This window comes from Psammomys obesus, unplaced genomic scaffold (assembly GCF_907164565.1).
Source record: "Psammomys obesus unplaced genomic scaffold, mPsaObe1.curated_primary_1811, whole genome shotgun sequence".
Classification (NCBI taxonomy): domain Eukaryota; kingdom Metazoa; phylum Chordata; class Mammalia; order Rodentia; family Muridae; genus Psammomys; species Psammomys obesus.
This window is the reverse complement of record NW_026590859.1, coordinates 6,366,567-6,389,675: the sequence shown is the minus strand read 5'-3', so window position 1 is coordinate 6,389,675 and position 23,109 is coordinate 6,366,567. Positions and strand designations below refer to the sequence as shown.

The 23,109-nt window shown below is 42.8% G+C and overlaps 1 protein-coding gene across 10 annotated transcripts in view; it reads left to right on the top strand.

The window, feature by feature from the left end:
- Esrrg (estrogen related receptor gamma) overlaps positions 1-23,109 on the top strand; it is a 569,612-nt gene that overhangs the window by 423,016 nt on the left and 123,487 nt on the right. The window lies entirely within an intron of this gene.

Below are 23,109 nucleotides of genomic sequence, written 5' to 3'. Positions count from 1 at the left end.
TCTATCTATCTATCTATCTATCTATCTATCTATCTATCTATCTATCTATCTATCTTAAGTTCTCTGGCCTGGTGGATCTGAAATGCATCAAGAGTTGTCAGTCTATGTACAACGTAAAGCCTTCAACTCTTACTTTGATTTATAGGACTGAGTTAATATTCAGGAAATCTTTGAGTAGATGAAATGGCAGCAGCATGGAGGCAAGGGCAGCCATCACTGTGCTGAAGTCTTATGAATGATAACAGATTACCTCAGAGTGTAGCCTCCTAGTTCCAACTCAGAGAGAGAGAGCGGTTTATCGCAGATATGTGGGACAGAGCACAAGTTAGGGACGTACTCATTTAGTCTGCAATCCTCTCTCTCTTCAGTTGTCCTGTGCCCCCAGGATATAGAGAAAAAGTATCCCCGGGCAGTTTCTGCTGCCCCTCCAGCTCTCTCCTGATCTGTCTGTGGCCTGGAACATCTCCTAGGTCTACCCTCTCAGCAGGCAGGCACAGAGCAACTATTCCTCTGACTACCCCTCTCTTCCATGTTTCCCGTGGTAATAAAATGACCATTTAAAGGGTGTAGCGTTTTCCAGGCAGGTTCCCCTTTTTAAAGAATGTAAGCTAGCGGGGTCATTTAGTAACAAGTGGGTTTGTTTTTACCTCCGGAATGAGTCTGCTTAGTAATTTTTCCTAACAAAATCTCTTTTGTGAACAAAACAAAACAAAACAATTTTTTAAAAAATTCTCAAGAAGACATTGCCAAGGTGATTTTTTTCCCCTCAAGTCTAATATCATTATGCCGCCAAGTCTAAAACAGAAATTATTGCCAGGGAAGTTTGGGTTCCTACTGCCTTCAAAGAGCAGAACAAAGGAGAGGAGAAGGCTTTAATGGTATTCACAGAAAATATTTCTGCGCTGGGTGACAGTTAATAGAACCGCATTGACCTCCCTGCTGTTTCCCACAGTCACAGTTGTAATCCCGTCCCAAGCAGACCCTCATTAATGCAGAACATTAAACACAACTCCCAAGTTATAATATAGGCAGTGGCAAAGAGCACCTTGTCTGTGAGCTTTGTCTTGACACTCGAGCCATTTGGGAACGTAGCTAAGGTGCCACGAAAACTTATCCCGTGTACAGACATTGTGTTACCGGATGGCCTCTTTTCTTTTTCTTTCTTTTTATTATTATTATTTTTTTCTTGCTTTGTGAACTGGAATAGTCTGTCTCAAAATGAATACCCAAGATGAGGAAGGTGCAACTAGCAGCTTCATCCTGATGCCTTAGGCTGTGTGCTGTGTGCTTAGACTGGATCTTATCTTTTGGATAACCCTTACAGTGATCACCCCCACCCCTGTGGCAGTGCTTCCCCTTGCCCAGGGGAAGTGAAGCGCAGAGAAATCATGAATCCTGACAAGTTTCTTCTACTGTCCAGGGAGCCTGAACCTATAATACCTATGCTGGATCTATCATCATCATGTTTGTCTACTATAGTTTTTCCCTTATGAGATATGAAGTAATTGGATGTATATTTAACTCACAATGATTTTTTTTTTCTTGTTGTAATTCCCTTTTTGTTTTGGAGAGGAGTCTTACATGATGTCCAAAGCCAATGTGGAACTCACTAAGTAGCCCAGGCTAGACTTGAATTTACTCTTTAGCCCAAGGAATTTTCCTGAATATGCCTCCCAAGTGCAGATGACAGGCATGGGCTTCTTGTCACCCTTCAGAGGCTGTGGATCATGAGAAGCTAAAGTCTTAAAAACATTTAAATAGCCACTTTTTGTTGTTATGGTTGGATCTGAACTAATTTGGGGACTTTGAGTTTTGTTGTTGGTTTTGTGTGCGTATATGTTTGTGTGTGGTTTGTTTATTTGTTTGCTTTTTGGAGACAGCATTTCCCTATGTGGTCCTAGCTGGCCAGGAACTTTCTCCATAGACAAGATTAGCCTAAACCTCATAGATAAATGCCCTGCCTCCTGAACGCTGGGGTTAAGGGCATGCACCACCATGCCTAGCTAGCTGTGTTCTTGTGTCCAGAAATGGGTGAATTCTCCTGGGAGTCAGTATGTGCACTTGTATTAGGAGAGAGACATTTTAACTAAAAGAGCTCAAATGTCATGTGAGGATTAGATGTGAGTATCTTTTAGGTGAACTTCCTACTCTGAGATTTTCACGTAAACTTTAGATTTCCCCATAAACTTTAGAATAATATGTTATTGTTTTGTGTTTTATTTATTCATTTTCTCCTGCTCCAGAGATGAAACCCACTAAGGGCATCTCACATGGGAGGCAAGAGATCTACCTTGGAGCTATACCCTGGTCTACTTAGGAATAACTGAATAGCTCTCAGGTGTAGGAAGCAAACCAGGAATACTTAAGTTGTGGTTTTCCAAAAAGTCCCTTTCCACCAGTTTGTGTCTGTGTCACAGAGTCTGTGACATTTTGTCTCAGTCTACATTGGCGCAGAGAGGAAATTTTCACCTTGTAACAAAGTTTCATTCTTTGGGACAGTTTCTATAAACTTGAACTTGAGAGACACATTCTGTCTGAATGAGTCTTTGTAGAGCTCCCTCTACCTTGGCAGTTTGAGGATTTGACCACTATGTGCAGCTTGGTTATTCTTGTCCATTTTATAAAGTAGGAAAATTTAAATGCTGATGATTATAGAGATTTGTCCATGATTGTATATAAAATTCCACACGAGAAAATATACTCTGTACTTGAAGGTCTCAGAGACAAATGTATATTTACATATACTTTTTAAAAATCGCTTGAACTTGAAGTGAGCTAGCATGTGAGCTAACTCAGTGCATCACTAAGGACTCTCTGAGAACACTTCCTGTGACGCAGGAGGGCAAACAAGATAGAAATCATAAAGCGTACATCTCCACACTCCTTCCTTTTCATTAATTGCAGTACTATTAAAAGCTAATCATTTGTTTGATTGCTCTCCATTTGTCATTCCCACTGGTGAGCATGAAGTGGGAAGCCAACATTCATCTAATATGTTACAGTTTTATTCCTTTTGGATTATAAAATATCTCCAATGGATTTTGCCCCAAGGGGGCAGGGAAACCTGTTTCACCATTTGTTCAGAAAGAGAAAAGCCAGTGGAGTAAGTGGTGAGGAGTGGGGAAGACAGGATCATGTGAGTCTGGGGTAGTGTGTTTTTTTCTTAAATAATATGTTTTTATAATTCTCATCCAGGTGAGTGTGTATGACTGTGTGTGTGTGTGTGTGTGTGTGTGTGTGTGTGTGTGTGTGTGTGTGTTACAATTTAATGTGAGAAGTTCTGGTTTGTATTTCATAAGGCTTATTTGGTAAAGTACTTCATTTGTAGTTTTCCTTCCATGGACTAAAAAACTAATGTACTCTTTTCCTTGTTGAAACTGTGTAGAGCTTCAGCCATTAAACTATTATAATTCTCTTTGGCCTTCATAGACAAAAGTGAGATTATCCTCTCTGTCTGTCTCTTCCTCTGTCTGTCTGTCTCCCTGTGTCTCTACCTGTGTCCTTTCTCTCTCTCTCTCTTCCTCTCTCTCTCTTTCTTGCTTAGTAGGTTGAGAAGCCACCAACCAGCTTCCCTAAGGCAAGCTGTCTGCAAAAGAGCAAGCCAGCTGGCTTGGCCAAGGTTGATCAATGATGAGAGGCAGGCTGGGTTCCAGGTCCACAAAAGCCACTCAGTGGAGAGTAGGTCAGCGGCTTCCCCAAAGCCAATTACCTGGCAGAAGCCTAGGTGCCTGGTGCTAGCCAAATTCCCTGAGCCTGATGGTGCTGGTGGGGAGTCCATCCTGGGCTTCCTGGCAAACCAGACCAAAAGCAGCAGCAGATTGTGCCTTCTGAGAGCCAGAGTGGCTTTGTGGCTACCAGAACAGCGGCCGAAGACCTGCCACTGCCGTTCGATGTTATCCAAGCAGACAGCGCACCAGAGCACAGTCCTTCCTGTCCCTCGGGTGGGAGGGGCTGCAGACTCGGAGCTGACTCACCCCTCACGTTTAGCTTTCTTAGCTGAAGGCATGAACGTGAATCATGCTATTAAAGGAGAGGGACACAGACTGATTTGGGAAGCAGGAGGCAGCATGGAGACCTCTGACTGATGGGTCTGGTAGGTTATCTACTATTTTAAAGGCACCTTCCTTTATAGACGAACACTGAGATGAGATGGAAAGGAAGGCATAACTAAAAACTGAGACCTTCCTAGACAGTGCCTAGAGGTCCACTGCTTCTCCAGAGACTGCAGAATTGCAGCCGCTTCCCATGTGGTCTCAAGCATTCCATTTTGCTTGCTCTTCCTTTCCTGTTTTTCTCTGGGAACTATTTATCATCATCTTAATATACCCAGACTGAAGGTGTGAGAATGAGAGGCAGAAAATATATAAAAATGAGATTATTTTTTTATGCCTGGGCTAATGTCTTGTATTTCTGCTTCTGCTGTTAATCAGAATTTGGTTCTGATTTCATTCATGTTTCACAAGCCAGGTGGATGACAATTACCCTGACCTCACGATTTGGTTATTACCAATTCATGCATGATTTAGAAATTATTTGGAAGGAAACTGGATTCTTGAGTGATAGTTTAGCATGTATAAGTGTTTGTTCCTGCTTCCCTCACAAATGTGCCTGACTATTTATAATATCTAGAATTAGGATGAGGTTTATCCCCCCCCCAAATCTTCTTTATACCTGTAAATCCAAATGATACACATTTGTGGTCCATGTCATTTATCCAATCCTGTTTTATTCACTCATTCACCCTTTCTGATAGCTCTGTGCCACCCACTCTATGGAGCATTAGGTTCTTGGGAAAAGTACATATGACGTAGTCAGGAGTGCTGATGTTCTTCTATTTCTAGAGTCTTGGGAACCTGAGGCCGAAGGAAAACTTGGGTATAGAAGTTTCAGGCTGGCCTTGGTAACATACTGAGCCTCAAGCACCAGAAACTTGGAGATGGAGATAGAAATGGAGAGAGAGACAGAGAGTGACAGAGAGAGAGAGAGCGTGGATGTGTTGGATGTTTCTGTCCTCTTAGTTCATGGTCCTTCTGCTCAGAATGGCCCCGTTCACATGGGTCTTAACTCTGCTCTGAATTTCACCATCAGTTAATTCTAGTCTGTTAATTGATTGCCTTAACCTCACATTTTCCAGAACAGGAAGTATGACATATTGATAAAAAGCATAAACTCTGGGGTCAAAGATAATCTGAAATGATTCCTTGAATCCTTAAAATGCACTCACTATGATGTCTAATTCTCATTAAATTAAACAGCCCCATGTGGTTGATGGCTGTCAGAAGGGAATGGTGGCTCTAGCCCTCTCAGAATGCCCAACCAGTTAACTTTATCTTTAAACAAATTAATAATATTATAATAACATTGTTATTAATATTATTGTGCTGTTGAGGTCAAGACTCAGAGTGTCAGCACACTAGGCAAGCAGTCAACCACTGAGCCATATGCTTACAGTGACTTTACCTTTTTAAGCTTTATGTATGAAATAAAGTTTGAAAATTTAAAATATATTAGGACAGTTTCTTTTAGGACTAATTGGAGTGCTGTGTGGTGTTCTTGGTACAATTCGTATCCTATGGTAGTATCTAAAATATCTGAGGTGTTATTATGAAGTTTTATTTTTTCCTCTGTACTGAATGTGGGACAGAACAAAATGGGAACAATGTGTAAATGGACTGTTTCCATTTCTATTTCAATCTCTTTAGACACTTGATATAATGATGATTGCATCAATAGGCACTCAATAAAATACAGCTAACCCTCCTTTCTGTATGCTTTCAATTACATTTTAGAAGTTGTATGCAGAAACAATTATTTATTATATATTTATTTATTACTTATATATTATAAAAGTAATATGTTTTTAACCCCCCCAGAAATACTGTTTAAATTATGTGCGCACAGTTTTCTTTATACCTGTGGGACCAAGACCAAGTGGAATTTGGTAGTCATGTGTGCTTGACTTTACCTTGATTCCTCAGAGAGTATAGTAAACAATTAACTAGGGGGAAAGAGGGGTGGGGGATGAGGTTGGTGCTCATCTGACTTCCCGTGTAGACACTGAAGGAGTGAGCGAGCATCACTGAGCAAGCAGGGATGAGTTTCACCGCTCCTTATAACGAGCCCAACTATAGACATATGGGACATGATGGAAACGGGACTGCAGGGTACCCACATCTCTGATCCCCATGTGCTCTCCTGAGAGTCATCCAGAGGCTTTCCAGTCCCCCCTCAGTCTCACCAGAACGTTCAGAGGTCCAGGGTTCCAAAAGGTCTGAGGAAGCCCGTGCTCTGTTGTTTCTCCCTTTTGTGAGCAAATATGTCTTTATTTCAGAGGATGATTTCACTTTGGAGCTGTTAAAAACTCCAGAACCATTCTTTGGTCATACCCCCCAGTTTATAGAAGCATTATTCTCTACAAAACCAGAGTATTCACTTTAAGAATTCATTTGCAATTACGTGTGTGTGTGTGTGTGTGTGTGTGTATGTGTTTGTGTCTGTGAGTGCGGGTGCCACCTGAGGCCAGCAGCAGGGCCAGAACCCGTGGGGCTGGGATTACCGGCAGTTGTAAGCTGCCTGCGGTGTGTGCTGAAAGCTAAACTTGAGTCTCTTGTAAGAAAAGTGCCCCTTCTTACTGCTGAGACGTCACTTCAGGCCCAGAACATCACTTCTTAAAGGCTGTGTGGGAATTTTTCCTGCAGTTTCTCAGGAATGCTTTGAACAGTAGGCGGCTGACTCATCTCTGCCCAGCCATTGTTCAGTGGTAGAAACTGTGGTGGTAGCCAATGCCTGCCCTGAGAAAGGCCTGTGCTCTCACCTGTTGATCCCATCCTCTGTTTGTGGCATTGCTTCCATTCTTTCCTGTTAGCAGGCCCAGGTTTGTGCTTTGTGGAACACATGTTCCGCAGTGATCCTTAACTTCGTCTGGAACTCTGCAACATCACCAGCTAGTACCTACAGGGGACACTACAGGAAAAAGCTACAAACTAAACTTCACCAACAGTGACAAAGGAAAAAACAGGCATTGCGTCTAGAGAAATGTTGGGGAGTCTCCTGTTACCTCAGGAATGAATCTTTGGCTTATGCTTCAGCAGTGGAAACCTATCATAAGTTTTGTTGTTTAGGGGGAAGGGCCTCCCCCCCACCCCCAGCTCTTACAAAGAATTCTGCTTCTATTTTAGTGCCACTTGGGAACTGGCCTTTTTGAAACATCCTGAGAGTATAGCACTCAGAATTCATCCCTTCCTCACACTCTCGCTTACTAACTTGCAGATACTGAGTTTAACGAGCAGTCTCAGTTAATGCATTGATTTTAACCTGAAACCCAGAAGGGACAGGGCTGGAGTCAGCTGAACTCTTTAGCAGTCCTGGGAGACTAGAGTCATTTGCACATTGGAAAACAGCTAATGGGAAGGGAATTAGGGCTTAGGTAGGCCTGTCCCTTCTGTCTTCCTCCTATCACAGCTGGAGAATGTCCTGACAAAAAAGGCAGGCGGATCCAAGACACTGTAATTCATTTGTTTTCTCTCTTTAAAAATATTTTTTATTATAATACTATTTTATTTATTTATTTTTTATTCTTTACAATTTATTTCCTTTATATCCTGATTGTAGCCCCCTCCCTCATCTCCTTCTGGTGCCTCCCTTCCTCTCTCTTCCCCCTCATCTCTCTCCCCTAGTCCACTGAAAGGGGAAGTCCTCCTCCCTTGCCATCTGACTCTAGCCTATCAACTCTCATTAGGACTGCCTGCATCCTCTTCTGTGGCCTGGCAAAGGGGAAGTGATGAAAGAGCAGGCAACTGAGTTCATTTCAAAGACAATCCCTGCTCTCCTTTCTAGGGAACTCACATGAAGACTGAACTGCCCATGGGCTATATCTAAGCAGAAGGCCTATGTCTTCTCCATGCATGGTCCTTGGTTGGTGCATCGATCTCTGCAGGCCCCTGGGCCCAGATTTCTTAGCTTTGTTGCTCTCCTTGTGGAGCTCCTGTGCTATCAGGGTCCTTCTATCCCTACCTTCTTCAATACAATTCCCTGTGCAATGCCCAAAGTTTGGCTGTGAGTCTCAGCATCTGTTTTGATCCCCTGTTGGGTGGAGCCTTTATTTTCAAGAGCTTTTTGTTTGTTTGCTTCTGATAAGGACTCACATAGCTCTGGCTGGCCTCAGACTGACAAGAAAGATAAGCTCCTGGCTTCATCTCCCAGCATTATAGACATGTCCCACCATGCTTTATTTGTATGACCCAAGGATCAAACCCAGAGCCTCAGGTGTGGTAAGCAAGCACTCTGCCTACTGAGCTATATCCAAGGCTGGATAGTTTTAGAAATAACTCAAGGCTCAGGGAAACGCAAGGAGGGGAAAATGATAGCTAGCCACTCTTTCTCACATTGCAGAATTCTAGCAGTAACAAAATACATTGCAAAAATCGAGGCTCTAACACAAATACCAATGGTGACATACTTGGAATTTGTGTCCTCTCTGTGTCAATCAGCATGGAATATTATCAGGTTGTTGCATTGCCAATTACTTGTAAGGTTCTCCTTTAAAAACGTTTCTATCAGCATGTATTCATTATGTAGAAAGTGGCTTTGTGACATTTTCTTACAGGCGTGTGAGGTAGTTTGATCATGGTTACCCCATCCCCTCCTCCTCTCCCAGGCCCACAGGCGCTATTGCCATTCCTCTGCACAGATCTCGTAACTTTTGTCATGTTTTGGATGCCAAGCTGGATTCCTGACATATGTCAGACTTCAGCAGGCGTTGACTGCAGCTATGACTGTGGCAGTTCCTTTGTCCTGCCACTGGCAGGGACACCAGTGTTCGTGTCCCTGCTTAGCTCCACCACACACCAGTTGGTCCTCCTTGGTCTTCAGTGTCATCTTCCTGGACTGTGCTTTGTTTTGCTCTTCCCTCCGCAATGACTGCTGTGTTCACAGCAGGCCTGGGTTGTCTTCACATTGCTTTGTCTCCATGACTCGCTGGGGTCAGAGGTCCCCTATAATGCGCTGTGTGACTCTGGCCTGAGCCCATTCATGTGCCCAGGAGATCTGAAGGTAACAGGCAGGGTCAGCATAACCTGCCAGACTTGCAGAGACCCCTCGGTGAATTGTGGGAGGACAGTAGGAAAGTCTGTCATGGACCAAATGACCTTGCATCCATGGGATTGCTCTTCATCAGGATGGCGCTCACTTTCCCCAGGTGTAAGTTGTGGTGGCCTTAGTCAGTGTTACACATGCTAATGTACTCATTCCATTCTGGCAGGATGAAAAATGTAGGGACCATGGAGGAAGAGGGACTTCCACCTCTATCTAAAACATTTCACTTTATTTTCTCCCTAAAAACTTATAGTTGTTTTAAGCTTCTAAGAACACAGGCTTAAAGGTGTGCATAGCCTGGGACCTGTCAGTGCTTTTCTGGTCTCTTTATGTTATTCCTCAAAGCCAGTCCTCTGGCTGAGGAGGCAAAGTATGTTTATTGTTTGTGCTGAAGAGAAGCAGGGTTTTCTTTAATTCCTTTTTCTCTCCCTAGCTTCCTTCATCTCCTTTCTTCCATCTTAGAACGGACTGTAGAATAACAAATAGGTGTCATCTCCGTTGTGTCTGTCACCTAAGTCATTTCATGATAGTTTTTCATGGAGGCCTCTCCAGGCAGGGGTGCAAGGATCTCTGAGGGCTAGGAGAAAGAAGAAAGGATGAATGAAAGAGAAAGGAAAGAAATAAAAGGGGAAAATAGACATGCACAGTACAGATGACCTGGCTATCAGTTTCACTTCTAACTTCGTTTCTTCCACACCCTTCTGAGCAGAACCCCCTAAATTCCCTGGGTGCTGATGAGGTCAGACACAACGTTTTAATCTTTCTCTCTACCAACCTGGCACACAATCCCATGAATTTGGGGGGGGCTGGGGAAGGATGTGTCAGTGCTGCTCTTTTGTGCCTTCACCAGTTGATTCCCTTGGTGAGTTGTGGATCCCTATGCCCCCACTGTATGCATCTCGCTTTCCAGGTGGATGCGCTACTGAGCTCTCCCTACGCTCGCTTGTCTCTAATTAAAGTACTTGGTACGGATGATTTTTAAGTGCTGGAGCTTAATGAAGTTAGAAAAGGGATTTGGATGCAGTTGTGAAGACTTCAGATTATCTGATTTTTCCTCCCGGGAGAACCGTCAGTCCGGAGGCATTCTGAATGACTTAGGATGTTATTCCATTTTGTTCTTTTCAAAAATGCTCTTTTGGTGGAGGGTAGCTGAAAGAAAAGCCCACTGGCCACCTTCCCCACAGAATGCTCTAACTTTCCTCTGCAAAGTGGCTTCTTGGGAATTTGTATGCCTTTGAATGCTCTTACCTAATTAAAGGGATGCCTGGGTCTTTAATTCTCCCAGGTAGATCTACCTTTGACCTTCCCATGTCTGGAAATTGAAAGTAAAGACATTCCGCTCAGAGAGCTTGAAGCTTCTGCACTTGCGTGCTTGTCCCTTTTGCTTGCATCTGAAATCTGTGCCTTCCACATACTGTGCTGAACAGACAGTAGACACGTATGACCAGAGCTCTACACAGAGCTGTGGAGTGAATTTCTTGTCCATCAGTGTCTAGTGCTGACCGTGCAAATGCTGGCTAATGCCTTCTGTGGGGGATCAGAGGAGCAGTAATTTGTCATCAATAGCTGTAATTAGGTTTATCTACCCTTTCAACCAATACCATAATCTTTACCAGATTGTTATTGTTGGGGCCATGGAGAGGAATTCTGGAAAAGTATTTTTAAGGATTGATTTCAAAGCAACTGATCTCCTTTGGGAGATTCTTCTTCTTATCCCTCCCTCATTCATTTTCCTCTCAAATATTCAAATGCTCTCTCAGGATGAAATGCCGTGAAAGCATGCCATGTATCTGAAAAATAATTAATATAATTGACAGCAATGTCGGTTTTCTGCTGAGGTGTGTTTCTCCTAATCCCACCAGCAATCTTTAATATTGATCCAATTGTTAGGAAGTCCTGTCACCCATCACTAGCCACACCTGTGCTAAGAATTCCAGGACCATGCATCCTTTAGCTATGGGGTATTTCCATGTGCGTTGTAATAATTGCACAGATATAGTTCCTTTCACTCTGATAATGAGTACACACATACACACACAGGCATGCACACACACAGAGCCTGTGTGTAGGGACGGATGCAGTGTGCACATGGCGCTGGCCTGCATTTGACAGTTTATTCCTTGTGTACATTGCATATAATATCACAGGTGGCACATCCAAGTGCTGGAGTCTGGGCAATAGGAGTTCAGCACTTAAGGTGCCCAGGTTGCACCTGAGCTGGCTGGAGCCTGCCAGCCCCTGCAAGCCCACTGAGAGCATCTGTCTCGCCGCCGCCTCACTCACGCTGCCTCCTCCGCAGGCCCTCCGAGTCTCCTGACTATGAGCATAAATCATCCACCTGTCAGGAGCTCGTGCTGCCTGGATTATGCAATGTGCCTGCCTTCATTTGGAGGTGGCCTGAGCAGGCAAATGTTTTGCGTTCTTTTAAATGCTACCCCAGCATTTCTTTCGCTTTAATGAGGGGATTATGGTGGTGACAATGACTTTCAGAGACAACCAAAGTCTTCAAGATTCTGGAATTCACTTTGTATGTTGGGAATAGCTCAGTTAGATCTCCCCTCCTCATTTTTTTTCTTTTAATCCCAAATAAACCAACAGTTTAGCCACTTAGGCAAAGGAATGGACTATTTCACAAGGCCGGCAGTTGGTAGCTTTCTGCATTGGCTTTAAAGCATTGTCCTCCATGTGATGAACTTACGTCCATGAAATGAATTGCTACCCTCCGTTACTCTACCCCCTTTCCCAGGCTCTGACTTTTTACGTACCAGGCATTCTCTTCATCCTTTCTTATTTGCTGCCTTTTCTTACTCTGTAATGAAGAAAAACAAGCAAACAACTGAAAATTCATCTCTCATTTTAGTATCACTAATTGTTGGCTAGTAAACAAATCATGTTATAAAAATATCCCTTTTGCTTTAAATTTTAATTCCTCCTAGTATGTTTAGGGACCTTATATAGCTGTGTGTGTGTATGTGTGTGTAATATTAAACATGCAAAATTACTATTTTCTTTAATTAATAGGTAGGCCCTCTGGGACACTTAGACCTTAACTCACGTGACATATAACCAAGGGCTGTGTTGTGTGAAGTTGGGGGAATAAAAATCCCGGTAGACTCTCTGTTCCTGAAGAATGACAGGGTTTGGAGCTGGTGTTATCAGACACAGGTCTCTAAATTGTCTGAATCAGCCAATGTACAAGGAAAGCTCGATTCCATGAGCTCCTGGTTAATGTGGAGACAGGGAGGTCGGATCTTACATGCGTCTTCAAAGCTTTGCTCAAAACTGCTTGGTTATAGTTTAATGTGGGATGGTAACGAAATCTCATGGCCCTACCACGCTGCACGCTTCACCCACCTTTTAAACGACATACGGCTCTTGGTGGTCATAGAAGCTGAGGTGAAAGTATGCACTACATTTAAATTTCAACTCGCGCTTTTCCCTTTAGAAGCTCTCCAATCCTTCTGCGTGTGTGCGTGTTTTTAAAGTGGTTTAGGAGTGGCAGCTTGTTGCTGCCTTCCTTTCCCTGGCTTCTGTCCTCCAGCCTTCTCGCCCACTTTCTCCATCACAGCCCAGGAGCTTCCGACTTACCCTTGGTACCTGCAGGCGGACTGTACAATCCCAGAGCCTGGTGTTCACAATGCATAGCCACAGCCAAAGTGTCGGTATGTATGCAGAGTGCATGTACATAGCCCATAGCCCACATAGTACATGTGTGGTTATGTGTATTTTGTGTACATGTATGATAAATATCTATCTGCATCGTATAAACTCATTCATGTTCATATACATAGATCCCTTTTAAGAAAATTCCCCCCAAAAAAGACATTTCCATTCGAGCTGAACGCACTGAGACTTGGTCTGCTTCAGATGGGGAAACAAAGGATACAGTTAAACCATGTTCCTGAGAACCAGTTTTTGTTTGTTTAATAGCATAGTCTTTCACCACTCAAAAATCACTTTTTCCTAATAATTGTATTTTGTTTTATTCTTCTTTTGTTGTTGTTTTGTTTGCAGGTGGTTCAGGTTTCTTTGGGTCTGACTCCTGGCCAGGTTGAGGGACCCAGCTGTACTAACTGTTGACTTAGTTTTTAGACTGTACTTTACATACATATGTGTTAAAGAACACCACAATAGAATGACTTGAGCAACAGAACTTTCATACATGTTATTTATACACAAAAGTTAATAAGTTGAAATGCCATAAAAGAGCATCTTTTTTTTTCCTCTAGTATTTGTGAGACAGAAGAAATGACCCTCAGATCCTAAATAAGGCAAATCTGATAGATGGTGACAGGCTTCACATGCCTCTGGTGAAGTGGCCACATGGAGACAGTTTGAAGACAGCAACTGCCGGTGGATAGTTTTGAAAGGACACTTGGCCTTGGTGAATGAAGCTCGAGGAATCTGAGTTCCACACTCGGAAACCCCTTGGGCAGTGAGCAGAAGGTGGCTGCCCAGTCCTTTCCTCCTCTTCTCTGTGGCCAACCTGATGGACTTGGTCTCCCCAGAGAATGTATTTCATCATCATTTTTGTCCTTACCACCGACAAATCTAAATTTATGTACACTAAGGAAAAAAAAAAAAAAGAAAGAAAGCAGGAACATTTGAAGAGATAAATGCAACACAACACTGACAAAATCTGATGAAAAATCTCTGTCTTTTATCTATGGAGAAATTAGGTTTATCATCAGGAGAGCATTCTCTTTTCATTTTCTGAAAGGTGCTTTTTGACAGACCCTTTGCAGTGGACGTCACACTCACAAAACATGCTGTCACAGGGCTATTTGAATATGGTGACAGGCTCATTATCACATTGAAGACTCCTGACAACACTGCAGAGGGGAAATGGACAGGGCTGCCAATCAGCTGTTGAAAAGATTGTGGTTGAAATAGGGTTTTTTGTTCCAAGAACAGTGGTACAAATTGACTGCATTAATTCTTTTTATTAGAGCAGTGCACACTGTAGTTAAGGGCTGGAACGGGTTTCCATTATCAACCCCTGTTTGCAGAAGGTTTATCAGCTGGCCATAAAAAATGTGTTCCCAGCTGAAATTTGGCAGAGGTCGAGGCCTTTTCCTATGACACTTTTTCATGAGTGTGTGTGTGTGTTAGTTTTGCTAACAGTTTAAGCAATTATCAAAATCAAGTTTGAGGAGGGAAACGAAACTTCCAATATCTTACTGTCACACAGTGGTCACTGCTGGAAGGAGGGAGTGCCAGCTCACCGTGTGTTGTCCAGACTTAGGGCACCGAAGGCTCTGGACATAGAAAACGTCTCTATGAGTGGCTATGGTACATCACAAGCTTCCCGGAGCACTTTTCACCTACTCCCGACTTCTTGGTTAAAAAGCGACAAGAGCTAAGAGCTGAGCTATATCTTCCTCATGGTTTCAGTAGCATCTTCAGGGTTTGGCTTATCTCAGTGACCTCTGACCTCTCATTTTTGTATCCATGGAAAAGCCATTGGCTCTCAGCGGTACTGGTACTGTGTGTGGGTAGCCTTTAAATTTTCTTCTACTCTTTTTTTTAACTCAAAAGAATTAACTAACTAAAATATATACATTGAAGAACTGGCAGGATTGCTCAGTGGTTTAATGGTGTTTATTATGCAAGTCTGAATACTTGAGTTTGATCCCCAGATCCCAGGGTATTTAAGGAAAAAATTGACTCCTGAATGTTAGTGTGCATATCACACACACACACACACACACACACACACACTCACACACACTCACATGAGGGCAACATGTGCTGAATATCACAAGTGGGTGCACAATTATATATAATACATTATATAATTAAATATAATGTATATTATTCAGGAGTCATTTGAAGTCATTCGTGTACAACCACAGAAGCATGTTTTCTGGGTTTCTTTTCTTTTTCTTTTTTGGAACACCTTGTGGATCAGATTGAATATTCCTAAGTCTCCCCATCCGAGGCTCCTCACAGAGCCCCCCAGACTCTGCTCTTTACCCAAAGCAAGGCCATTTCCCATTCTGTTCCTAGGTTGCATAAGTGCTTGTAGTAATCTGTGTTCTGCTCACTGCCTAAGTCGCTTCCCAGTGGCGAGATGCTGTGGGGACCCGCAAGAGGACCATTAATTTTCCCTGCCATTTGGTGTATTGCAGCATTTACACACTTGATTAGACTCTGCTCTGGTGAAAAAAAGTCAGCATTCCCATAGATGAGCCAAATTCTCCCCTGGGAGAGACTTAGATATTGAAGCTAATAAGTGCAGTAGGGGAATCCTACTTCTGGTCCTGAGTTATTCCATTCTGATTGAACTCACTCACTCATTCATTCCCTACAGTGATATCTGTATGGACACAGCACGCAGACCTATGAAGCTTGTAAACATTACGTTATCTTACAACAATTCCCTTCCACTTTCGTGTTGAACAGAGCGGTCTGTGTCCTTCAAGGTCTACCACCAGGGAAGATCTGAAGCTGCTTCCCTGGCCTGGTAGCTCTGTGCCTCAATTTATTCATGGAAGCATTCAGTGACAGTGTCCAGACAGGCAGTGAGTTCCTTAGGTCCAGGCAGCGGGGTGGGGGATGGGAAAACAGTGATGCAGTTTTTGGAGCATTCTGTGTATTTGTTTGGAGGTGAGAGAGTGTTGGTGTCATGGAAACATACAGCAGGGCACTTGAACCTGCCCTGGGGAGGTGCCCAGTGAGGCCTGGAGCATAAACAGGATTAGTGAAGATGAGGAAGAAGAGCAAGTGTCCCAAGGGAACATCAGCACATGTTCCCTCCTGAGGTCTAGAGAAGAAGCTTGCTCATTTGAGAAGTGCAAAACAGTAGATAAGAGCCTGGGGATCAGGCAGGAGGAAGGTTGCTCATGACACAATTTGGACTAGAATTTCCCAGTGAAGGATCTTACATTTCAGTGAGGAATTTCAAATTTTGCTATGGATACATGAAATGATTTTGAAGGTTTCTTCCATCTTGATTTGAAAAAGTTTAGACTGATATTTTAGGAGGAACACTGTGGTTACACCTCAGGGAAAGAATGGCTCTCTGGGGTAGGAGTGTTCTAAGGTCCAGATACCTTCGTGACTGCCATGCTGAGAGAACTGTGTCCCTTTCCCTTCTAGTTCTGTTCTGTGATGTCTGTCTGCTGTCAAAATTTAAAGTGGGAACCTTTATGCAGAAGAAATGGCCTTAACCCCTGGAGTTGGCCATCAGGAGTCATCTCCAGGCATCAGTTCATCACTGGGGTATTTAAAATATAATCCTGTCAAATTCAACAGTGATTTATATTCCTGAACACGGTGCGTAGTGCAAGTCCAGAATCACTGTGAATTAACACAAAAGATAACATCTGGTGCAACCCTTTCCAGCCTTGGAACCTACTAATGATAAGAATTGTAAAAAAAAAAAAATAAAAAATAAATAAAATCAATTTATTTCCTATTGAAAAAAAAAAGAATTGTATAAACGCACACTACTGAGGGTATAGCTAAAGTGTGTCTTTGGGCTTTAGGGTTCTATCTTCTTTTAAATTCATTGTGTGTGTGCATGCGTGTGTGTGTGTGTGTGTGTGTGTGTGTATGTGTGTGTGTGTATACACGTGCATGCATGTAGGTGCAGGAGTCACAGAAACCTGAAAAAGCTCAGTTCCACATATTGTACTGGATCCCCTGGAGCCGGAGTTTTAGGGTGTTGTGAGCCACCTGCCATGGGTTCTGGGAACTGAATTCATATGGTTTGCAAGAGCTTATAACTTCTGAGCCATCACTCAAGCCTGGCTTCTGGATTTCTTTTGTACTTCACATTTTATAACCGTTGTAGAAAAGTATTCCTTATAGAGGAATTTAAAACGTATCTCCCAGAGAACAATAGTCACTCTTTCATGATCAAATCGATTTTCACATGCTTCTATCCATCATACCCCATGTTGTGTAAATGTGAAAACGAAGCATAGGGATATTTTCATCATTTTAATGTTTGACAATTCTATCGTGTAACATGAGGAAAAATATCTAAGTCATCCCTAGACAATATTTCACAATTATCAAATAGTAGTGTCCATGAGCAGGGCTGTGCCAATGAGGTTTGCATAAGAGAGATGTGAGCATTCCCCTTCTCTTCCTTCTTGGTGGAAGTGGAGCCCAGTGTTGCTGTGTCCTACGTGGACACATTTCCACTTTCTCAGAGTAGTTCACTGTCAGAAGCACAAGCTCCTGTCCAGGCACCTGGGAAGTGGGACCTTATTTAGCTAACCTCATAAAAGCTCGCATGTGGGTGTGTCATACCTGCTCGGTTCCTAACTCCACACAGCCAGCGTTCCTTATCCGTTCTTCTTTTCATTAAGCTGGCATAGTGCTGCAGAGATCAGCGCTCCACTAGATGGAGCAGAGTGGCAGTGAGATACGTGGGCAGAGCTGAGTGGGCATCTCAGAGTGAGGACGGAGACCAAGAGAAAAGGATGGATTCAAGGCTGGAATGTGTGAGGAGCCAGAGGCAGTGGGATCTGGAGAGAGAGGGTGGATTAAGAGTGACCGGAAAATTTGTAAATTGAAGTGAATGCACATGGAATGAAGGGATTTTTACAGTTTTACAGATAAAAAGTTTTGAATTTTTTGTTTTTAGTTGTGTATGTGTGTGTGTGTGTGTGTGTGTGTGTACACATGTGTATTTGTTTGCTATGGGTCAACCTGGAATATCTTTTCTTAGGTGCTATCCACTTAGATTTCTGAGATGGGATTTCCTGTTGTCATAAAGCTTCCCTTTGAGCTAGGCTGGCTGGCCACTGAGCCCAGTGACCCATCAGTCTCTACTTCCCAGCACCGAGATTACAAGCACATGCCACCATGCCTAGCTTTAATTATCTTTTTAAATGCGCATTCTAGGTATTGAACTCAGGACCTCATATTTCCAAGGCTGAGCTCTTTCCTAGCTCCGAATTGCTTACTTTATGTGAAGTCACGCTTTTTATATTAGATCATGCTCTTTTGACGATATAGAATGTTTATATCAGTTCTGACATGAAAGTCTTGAACATGGATGAGAAGATCAGCTCTAGGGGGCTGGGGAGATAACTAACTTAGCCAGTAAGATGACTTCATCCAAATCAGTTCCCAGGACCCACAGAATAGGAAGTCAGATCTGACTCCTGCAAGCTGTCCTCTGACCTCCATATATGTTCTGTGACACATGCTCTCCTATTCCCCCAAAGAATGTATGAATAAATAAATACACAGAAGAAAAGTTAATGTTAAAGAGCTTTGCTCTGGGCACTTCTTACTCTTTGATGCATTAGTGGCCTCAGACCCCAGGACTGCCGTTGGTGTTATTCCTTGGGTCTTGGGGTTTTGACTGAATCACTGGCACAAAGACATGAAATATAAATGAAAAAGCCCAGTTCCATCTGATGAGCCTCCGGTGGCACTCCGCTGTGTTTAATTCAGCCTTCTTGTCCACCTTGGTTCTGACTCTCCAATAAAATTAGTCTTGCTGCCTCCCTTGAGCATCAGCTAACTCTCACTTCCATTGACCCTAGGATCTTTCTTTATTCCCACCAAGTCTGTACTTCGTGCTCAAGAGTGAGAAGGTGTGTATTTTCTTCTAATCTTCCTTTCCCAGACTACAGGGTCTTCCAGGGCCACTTCCATGAACTGCTCTTATCCCTTCCTGTGTTGTCTCCATTGTTTCTTATAATCAGTAAATATCCATTTTCCAAGTGTGACTCTCAGAGTTACTTGATGTCCTAATGTTTTGTGAATGTGGCTTATCCAATTTTCTTGGCTCTTTTTCAATAGGTCAACACCTTTTCATATTATTAATGCTATTTGCCTTCTCACCAACTTTAATCTTAAGTGCTTTTGTTAATTAGTATCAAATTGTTAAGCTAGTTTAACTTACCAAATTGTTTTCTAAGCCCGATTTTAAATTTATTTTTAGCTAGATTATGTTATTTTTCCAATGTTAGATTGTTTCTTACGGGGTCCTCTTGTTAAGCTTTGTGAGGTAGACCTTTTATTTCTTTGGGACACTTGTAACCATAATAGAATAGGGATTTTTTTTGTCCTCCAGTCATTGCAAATCAGATTGAATAGGACTCACCACGAATCCCTCTCTAGCCTACCTCTGGAGTTCTCTTTCCCGACAGGTTGACACTGGTTCATTAATACGTATATTTGGGGATGATGGCGCATGCCCTGTGAGTTTGTTAAGCTACAATGTGGCTCAGCTGCAGATTCTTTTGAACTCACTATCAGCCACCCCATTTCTTCTGTCTTGCTCACAGGGTTTTCATGGAGATTGTGTTGAGTATATTTTGGAAATACTATCCCAGTGTCTGAATCCTCCCACTCACCTATGCAGAGAATAACGCCAACCAACTGTGAGGTTTTGCATGGCATATGATTTTAAAATTCTTGTATTGTTGAAAAAGAATTACTAACTATCGGGTAATATAAATATGAAAAGTGCAGAATAGAAAAGGGAATGGAATTGCATTACAGAGAGTGAGTCCTGTTTATATTATTCTGGATTCCAAGACATGATCTTTTTTTAAAATCTTGTTTAAAATTTTTAAAAATTTATTGCAATTTATTCACTTTGTATCTCAGCTGTAGCCCCCTCCCTCATCCCTTCCCAATCCCATCCTCCCTCCATCTTCTCCTTCCATGCTCCTTCCCCAGTCCATTAATAGAGGAGGTTTTCCTCCCCTTCTATCTGAACCTAGTCTATCAAGTCTCATCAGGACTTGCTGCATTGTTTTCCTCTGTGGCCTGGTAAGGCTGCTCACTCCTCAGGGGGAGGTGATCAAAGAGCCAGTCACTGAGTTCATATTAGAGACAGCCCCTGTTCCACTTACTAGGGAACCACTTGGAGACTGAGCTGCCATGGGCAACGTCTGTGCAGGGGTTCTAGGTTGTCTCCATGACTGGTCCTTGGGTGGAGTATCAGTCTCAGAAAAGACTCCTAGGCCCAGATTTTTTGGTTCTGTTGCTCTCATTGTGGAGCTTAGATCACCTCCAGGTCTCTTTATATCCCCCTTCTTTCATAAGATTCCCAGAAATCTGCCCAAAGTTTGGCTATGAGTCTCAGCATCTGCTTTAATAACCTGCTGGGTAGAGTCTTTTCAGAAGCCCTCTGTGGTAGTTTCCTGTCTATTCCCTGTTTCCTCCTTCTACCAATGCTATCACATTTGCCTTTCTGAATGAGGATTGAGCATCTTACCCCAAGTCCTCCTTCTTGCTTAGCTTCTTTAAGTATACAGATTTTAGTATGATTATCCTATATTATATGTCTAATATCCACTTATAAGTGAGTATGTACCATGTGTGTCTTTCTGCTTCTGGGATACTTAGGGCTAATATCCAGACTACATAAAGAACTCAAGAAGTTAAGCAGCAACAAACCAAGTAATCCAATTAAAAAATGGGGTACAGAGCTAAATAGAGAATTCTCAAGAGGAATATTGAATGGCAGAGAAACACTTAAAGAAATGTGCAAAGTCTTTAGTCATCGGGGAAGTGCAAACCAAAACCACCCTGAGATTTTTACCTTACACCCATCAGAATGGTTTAGATAAAAAACTCAAGTGACAACACATGCTGGAGAGGATGTGGAGAAAGGGGAACACTCCTCCGTTGCTGGTGGGATTGTAAACTTGTATAACCACTTTGGGAATCAATATGGCCCTTTCTCAGAAAATTAGGAATAGTGCTTCCTCAAGATCGAGCCATACCACTCCTAGGCATATATCCAAAATATGCTCAAGTATACAACAAGGACATTTGCTCAACCATTTTCAATAGCAACTTTAACCATAATAGCCAGAATCTGGAAACAACCCAGATAGCCCTCAACTGAGGAATGGATACAGAAATTGTGATGCATTTACACAATGGAATAATACTCAGCAATTAAGAACAAGGAAATCATGAAAATTTCAGGCAAATAGTGGGAATTAGAAAAGATCATCTGAGACCTGATCTTAACCCACACTGAAATATGGTCTGGGGCTCAGCAGGAACATGTCCTCTATAGGAGACTTTGACTTCCTTCTTTTGGAAACTGTTGACAGGCCCCTATCCGCCAATGTGGTCCCGTTTTCTCCGTGTTTGTTAACTGGAGGAAAGGGATTCTGTAGTTCAGTGAGGACTTTACCCCGGAAGTTTGGACGTAATTCCCCTGCAGCTGGAGATTTTCCTTTCGGATGAGATGTACCATTGTCCCCCACGAGCTTCTTTGTTGACAGTTTGGTTTTCTCCTGCTCTAGTGAGAGTTCGTTCTCTTTGATGGAGAAAACTGGAAGAAGAGAGAGGAGGGGAAAAGCGAGGGCAGAGTAGTTTGCCACTACTTTCCATGTGTTCTGTTCCAGTACTCCATCAGTGGGACTCCTAACACTCAATAAACGTCAACCTTAGTTAACCTAAGCAGAGCAGAAATGGATTTGGGCAGGAGGGTTAGCGGCTCAGTTGCCATTGAGAACACTAGAAAAACAGGCCAAGGGAAGGAACCAAAGCATGGCCAAGGTCATCCAAGCTTATCATCCTAGAGGCCCAGTGGTGGCCATCACAGCCTCACTTGTACTAGCTAAATGCTTTACCACAGAGCTATACCCACAGCTTTCCATGATCATTTTATCTTATATACATTTCATATCTGTAATCATATGGCTTATATTATTTTTACATGTTTTCTATAAGATAAAATGCAAACTCATTTGATATTCATTCCATGTCACCTACTTTTTTCCTTCGTGTGGCCATGGGCCTCTTCTGTTCTCTTTCTCCTCGTTCTACATTACATTATCTATTATCTGTGCATCTTTGTGGTATTTGAATAAATTCTTCAGGATAAACCCTAAAAGAAGAAAACAAGCCAGGAGTTCTGGGGGTTTCTGGCTGTGGCTATGACGTAAGCATCACTGTGCATTCCCTTAGGTTTATAGATGAAAGGCCCATGGCTGAGCCATTAGGCTTTAACTTTCCTCACTGTTAGAAACCACAGGGTACTATGGTAGCTCCCACGGAAGATTCTTTGATTTCCACGCTTGCTGGTATTTTCCCACAAATTTTCTTGTTTGGAGATGTTGACAATATTAGTTATTCAGATAAGGCCTCTTTATCCTGAGGTGTGGTGTTATAAGGTGAGCTCATCATGAATTTAAACATTTACACACTGAGAACCACAGTTATGTTTATTCGTTCAGTCTTTTGGTAAATGCAGCTTGAGCGGTCACTAAGTACTGGTTCCTCTGCTGTGTGCTGGGCATAAAGCTGGAAGACCACATGGCTTTTCTCCCTGACAAACCCCGTCCAGGGAAAGGACACACGGAACTCATAAGCTAGGGAGAAGTGAAATATTATGGGTATTCAGCTGGGCACAGATCAGATGAAACACAGAATTGTCCAATTTAAGTTTGGGAGTCAGGCCATGCTTCCTTCAGGGTGACAGCGGAAAGAATTAAGTAAGTTGCAGAGAGAGATGCCACAAGAGTCCTGGTGGAGGAAGAGAGCTGCATCTCACTTGCAGTTCCCCAGAGGAGAGTCTCTGAGGAGGCTATGGTGAGAGATGAAGCAGGCCAGGAGGGAAAGATGTTGGCGAGGTCATCCCAGAAGAGCTTGTGTCTCATCCTCACTGGAGTCAGAGACACAATGAAGGGCTGAGCCTTGGGCTATGATTATGGTCCTCATTTTTAGAACAATGAATCAGACTGCAGTGTGGCCAAGGGAGAGGAAGGCCACTGGCATAGATACGTTAGGAACTGACTTCAGTAACCCAGGGGAAGCATGGAATATACAAACATGGATATAGAATAAAATATTGGCCCTGGGCTGAGGACAGTACTCAGGAATAGAGTGCTTTACTTAGTGTGTGTGATACCCTAGGTTTAATCCGCAGCACAAAACAAAAACAAAAACAAAACCAAAAACAAAACAACAAAGGAAGGAAGGAAGGAAGGAAGGAAGGAAGGAAGGAAGGAAGAAAGAAAGAAAGAAAGAAAGAAAGAAAGAAAGAAAGAAAGAAAGAAAGAAAGAAAGAAAGAAAGA